Here is a 6433-nt window from a genome sequence, read left to right as displayed (position 1 = left end):
TTCCTTATTGACAAAATTCAAAATAAGATTTGACATAACCATAAATTTTTCATGATATGTGATTTTCCATGTAATTTCCTCTATATTAAATCAAAATTCAATTAAAGTAGTTACTAGAAATAAATGTTATAATAAATGTCATCAATTTCTAGGTAACCTCTAATAAATAAATTTGGTAATAAATATCAAATGTAATAATTATTGTCGTAATGCTTTGAATCAGTTTCCTATTCGGAGTTGGATTGGGACCATGGGTTTCTAGTTGGATTAGGATCATGGGTTCCTAGTTGGATTGGGTTAGATTGGGTATTATAAATACCCCATTATGTAAACCTAATCATGTAATATGTTCTTCTGCCTCCTAATAAATACTATTCTCCTTCTGCCCATGGACTAGCCAACACAATATTGGTGAACCACGTAAATCTGTATTTCGATTGTTTATCTTTCGTAAATTCCGCACAACAAACTAGTGTCAGAACTTTCGGTTTCCGATCGGTATTTTGTTTTCTAGAGAGAAAGATGTCTGCGATGAACGTGAAGATCGAAAAGTTTACTGGGAGGAATAGTTTCAGTCTATGGCAGATCAAGATGCAGGCCTTGTTAAAACAACAAGGTCTGTGGACGCCATTGAAGAAGGCAACGGGAGAAGTCACTACTGAGATGACGATTCTGGAAGAAAAGGCACATTCGGTAATTATGTTGTGCCTCGTAGATGACATCATCACTGAGGTCTCAAACGAAGAGACTGCTGCTGGTCAGTGGATGAAGTTAGAGAGCTTATACATGACGAAATCTCTAACAAACAAACTTCTTCTGAAACAGCGTCTATTTGGCCTGCGAATGCAGGAAGGTACTCAACTCATGGATCATTTAGATCAAATATTGAACACATTATTACTAGAATTACGTAATATTGTTGTGAAAATTGAAGATGAAGATGTTGCTTTAATTTTGTTGGTATCTTTACCGCTTTCATATGAGAATTTTGTTCAATCGTTTATTGTCGGTAAAGATACTGTGACTCTAGAAGAAGTTAGGTCGTCTCTTCATAGCAGGGAGTTGCGCCATAAGGCAAACAATACAAGTGCAGATAATCAAGCCTCTGGACTGTTTGCCAGCGACACTAAGGGAAAAAGTAATGGTGGAAAGAAGAAGTCTAAGAAGCCATTCTCAAAGGGTCCCAAGCCAGATGACACCTGTAACTACTGTAAGGAGAAAGGACATTGGAAAACTGATTGTCTGAATAAGAAGGAGAAATCAAAAAATCAACCAGGTTCTGCTGCTGTAGTAGATGGTGACACTAGCTCTAAAAACGATATTGCTCTAGTTCTTGATGGACACACTCATCACTCTGATGTGTGGGTTCTTGATTCAGGAGCATCATATCATATTTGTCCAAGGAGAGAGTGGTTTTCAACTTATAAGCAGGTAGATGGAGGTAGCATTTCAATGGCTAATAATCATGCCTGTAATGCAGTTGGAATAGGCTCGATCAAGTTAAGGACACATGATGGTAAGTTCTGCGCGTTGAACAAAGTCAGGCATGTTCCGTTGATGACAAAGAATCTGATATCTCTGAGTCTACTAGACAACATGGGTCTCAGCTGGTCAGGAAAAGATGGAGTTTTACATGTTTGTAAAGGTTCTGATGTGATTCTGAAAGGTGTGAGGCATGATACTTTGTATTTCCTGCAAAGGTTCCACTATTACAGGTTCAGCTAATACTGCATCGTTAGAGATTGACCAGGAGGATATGACAAAGATATGGCATATGAGACTTGGTCATATGGGCGAAAAAGGGATGTAGATTCTATCAAAGGATGATCTTCTTGGTGGTTATAAGGTCAAGAGTCTGGAGTTTTGTGAACACTGTGTCTTTGGAAAACTACATCGCAACAAGTTTCCAAAAGCTATTCACATAACAAAAGGCACACTTGATTACATCCACTCTGATTGTTGGGGTCCATCTCGAGTTGAGTCTTTGGGAGGTCACAGATATTTTGTGTCTCTGATTGATGATTATTTAAGGATGACTTGGGTCATCATGATGAAGCATAAAAGTGAAGCTTTCAAGCATTTCAAGCAGTGGAAAGCATTAGTGGAAAACCAAATAGGAAAGAAGATAAAGAGGTTGCGAACTGATAATGGTGTGGAATTCTGCTCGTCTGAGTTTCATCAGTTTTGTAAGGATAAAGGGATTGCTCGGTATCACACAGTAAGGAACACACTATAATAGAATGGTGTAGCTGAACGAATGAACCAGACATTACTGGAGAGGGTGAGGTGAATGCTCTCTAACACTGGGTTAGATAGAAGATTCTGGGCTGAAGCGATGAACACAACATGTTATCTGATTAACCGCGGACCACACAACGGCATACAACTCAAGATGCCTACGAAGGGAGTGTTTATAGGCTATGGAGATGGAGTTGAAGGTTTCAGGATCTGGGCTCCATCAGAAAAAATGGGCAATTTGAGCAGAAATGTAGTCTTTGACGAAACATCTATGCTTAGACCAATGGTGAAGCCTACAAATGCAACAGAAACTGATAGCATTGATAAATAGGTGGAGCTTCAGGTCATGCAGAGTGAGAGTGGTTTGAAGGAACAAGATTCAGAAGCGGAAATTGAGCTACCAGAATCTACACCATCAGTTTCTCAACCGTCTGAAGCTAACACATCGTAGCTTAGCTCAAGATCGACCAAGGAGGGTTGGAATTGGGCCACCTAAGAGGTATGCTTTTGAGGACATGGTGGGTTATGCACTACATGTTGCTGAAGAGGGGACACTCATGAACCATCAACTTACCAAGAAGCTGTTTCAGGCACCGATTCTGAGAAATGGCTTACTACTATGGGATATGAGATGGAGTCCCTTCACAAGAATTAGACATGGGATTTAGTCATACCACCTCAAGGGAGAAAGATTATTACTTGTAAGTGGGTTCTCAAGATGAAGGAAGGGATATCACCTGCAGAGGGAGTCAAGTATAATGCTAGAGTTGTTGCTAGAGGTTTCAATCAGAGAGAGGGAGTGGATTATAATGAGATATTCTCACCAGTAGTCAGACACGCCTCTATTAGAGTGTTGCTAGCTATAGTTACACATTAGGATTTGGAGCTTGAGCAACTTGATGTAAAGACATCCTTTCTATATGGAGATTTGGAGGAAGAGATATACATGACCCAACCAGATGGTTTCCAGATTCCTGGAAAGGAGAATTATGTTTGCAAGTTGAAGAAGTCCTTGTATGGACTTAAGGAGTCTCCTAGGCACTGGTATAAGAGGTTTAACAGCTACATGATGCAGTTGAGCTACACTAGGAGCCCATATGATTGTTGTGTCTATTACAATAAACTAGAAGATGAGTCTTTTATCTATTTGGTGTTGTATGTAGATGACATGTTGATAGCTGCAATGAAGAAGCACGACATTCAGAAGTTGAAGGGTCTTCTCAACGCAGAGTTCGAGATGAAGGATTTGGGTGCAGCTCGGAAATTCTGGTAATAGAGATTTACAGGGAAAGAACCAAAAGGAAACTTTTTCTGTCACAGAAAGGCTTATATTCATAAGATCTTGTCAAGATTTGGCATGTCTGCCGCAAAGCCCGTAGATACTCCTAGTGCTGCAAGTGCACATCTGTCTATTGCTTTTGCACCTAAGTCGGCTGTAGAGAAGTAGTACATGTCTCGAGTTCCCTATGCTAGTGCCACTACAACAAATCATCACTTGCGCCTAAAATCATGCCACAGGAATTTAAAATTCGTGGCATATTTTCATTTAGCCACGGGAAAAATAAATTATACTACAAACTTATAATCAGATGATATATTTATGCCACATGTAATTCTTTTCCGTGGCAAACATGTACTTATGCCACAAATTATGCCACGAATAAATTTTTCGTGGCCAAACCTATGTATGCCACATAATTTTTTTACATGTGGCATAAAATTACTTATTTATAGATATTTATTTCGTGTTAATTTTTTAAATCACATGTATTTAGAATAAGTAAAATTACAATTTCTTAGATTTCTTTTTTATTTAAAAACAATTTCTTCGGTTTCTATTTATTACGTTTTACTATAATTTTAAGTTAACTATAAATAAAAATATATATAACAATATATTTATAATGAAATTTAACTTTGTGATAATGTAAAGGCAAAAAGCATAATTGGACCCCGATCTTTCATTTTTTTTTGTTTATTAAGTCTTTGATCTTTTATTTGGATACATTAAGCCCCTGATCATTTATTTCTAGTCTCATTAAGCCATTTACGGCCAAATTAATAAGTTATGAACATCTAATTCTATTAAAAATACGTTATTAACTTTATCTGTATTTGAAATTATTAAAAAAAATATTTTTACAATTTGAATTAAGGTTTTTATAGTTTTTCTATAGTTACATTACACATCCAAGACTGCTTTCAAACAGTGAAAACATACAAATTCCGAGTGAATCATGCAGTATTTTATTGTGTTTGGAAAGATGGTAATAATTTTGACTCTAGAATTGGCAGGGTTGTTGATATTAGTTATGATGTCAATGAATGGGCTTGTTTTAATAAAGCAGAGTGAAGTGAAAAAAAGTACCTGAAGATCATGTACACGAAAAAAACATCTTCCCATCTCATATTCCTCTCATGTATATGATTGTATATCTCTTTACATGTATTTTTCGATTTAGTTTATGTGTTTAATATAACCCTATTAATTTTCAGTCCTAGTTTTTGTCTTAAAGGGTTTAATATCTCATCAAGATGCATATGTAGATACGGAATCATTTCTGAACACTTCTAAGTGGATTGAGGAGGTAAGATCTGAACGGGCAGTGATATCAATATGTCCTTGTTGGGATCAAAAGTGATGCTGTTGATAAAAGGTAAAATTTAATTGATAAAATAAGATGATAGTCATGCTTTAGAAAAATAGCTTTTGTGAATCATAAGAAATTGCAAAACTCTGACAACAATTATACTTTGCTTCCTTATTTTATACATGTGTTTGTATTTATAAAATATTTGTGGTGAATGGCTAGGAATCCTTAAAATACTACATTGACACTATCTGACTTTCCAATGTTTCCTTCTATTTTTTGGGAGCTTCATGCAAGCAAATGTTCATATTATTATACTTTGCTTCCTTATTTTATTCCTGGGTTGCTTTATTTATTCAACATGAAGGTCTCTGTAGAGGAAGGAGATAACAAGGCTAAAGAGTTTGAAGTGGTGTCCATAGAAATCATTTCAAAAGCAAGATTCAATAATAAGGTGAAATTCTATTATTTAAGTTTTGGATTTTAAGCTTTCTTTTGTGGGTGCACTTGATTAATAAAAAAGGAAAAACTCCTCTTATTCTGGCGACCATTGATTCTTGGTTATTAAATGTTGCTAGGACTTTCATAGAAATGTGAGCTAATGTTAATGCTTATTATCCCGGTTCATTCTATTTTTTTAACTATCTATATTGTTGTCATATGTTAATGTCTTAGTTTATCAATTATTTAAGCAATAATGCAAAGGCACATTCCCTAATGTGCAGGGCGTCATGCGGATACTCCTTTGCATCATGCAACAAAAAGAGGAATGCAGCAGATTGTTCTCTTACTTCTCTCTAATGGAGGTATGCCTTATAGCCCATTTGAGTTTCTTTGGTTTTTATATAATCCTATTACATGGAGTTTGATTCATACTCTTGTATAAGCCTAAAACTAATGTGAGTTTAGTTGTTCTGTTAATATTGCAGTGAACACTTTAGTTAGTAATGATTATTGTCATACAGCTCTAGGCGTTGCCAGGATAAAGGGCCATAATAGTGTTGTCCATGCTATTGAGGTATGCTTAATGAGTCTCACTATTACAAATTCACCTCATTTTTCCATCTATACTACACAACGAGTTGATGATATGTCTAAAGTTCTAATTCAATTTTTCATTTTTAGAATCACATTGCTTATTTCTCTGGATGGTCGCGAGAGCTACATGGTCCTTAGCTTTTTGGAAGCATTAGCTCCTCAATTGTTATCAAGAAAAATGTATGTAGAATTTCAGCTTCACAATTAATAGATTTCAGATGTAATCATTATTCAATAAAAGAAAAGAGTTACTCTTTATTTGTTTTTCCCCTTTCTCAGATATAATAGCTTTCATATATATATTCCCAAGTTGTTTGATTTTGATTTTGATTTTGGTTTTGGTGCACCATCTTTAGGAAGCAGGTTATTATTATAAGCTAAGTTGGAACTTGTTATTTGCTTTATATATATTGAACAAAAAAGATTAAATAAATAAATAATTTTTTGTTGGAAAACAATCACCACCACAAGTATTCGTGATGAGAAAAGTTTTTAGATACAAATGTTTACGATTATACACGTGGCTAAACAAGGTTTTAAGGGTTTTATTTTCGTCACGGTTATGC

The sequence above is a fragment of the Euphorbia lathyris genome, chromosome 5 (assembly GCF_963576675.1).
Source record: "Euphorbia lathyris chromosome 5, ddEupLath1.1, whole genome shotgun sequence".
NCBI classification, from domain to species: Eukaryota; Viridiplantae; Streptophyta; class Magnoliopsida; order Malpighiales; family Euphorbiaceae; genus Euphorbia; species Euphorbia lathyris.
Note: the sequence above shows the minus strand (reverse complement) of the source record.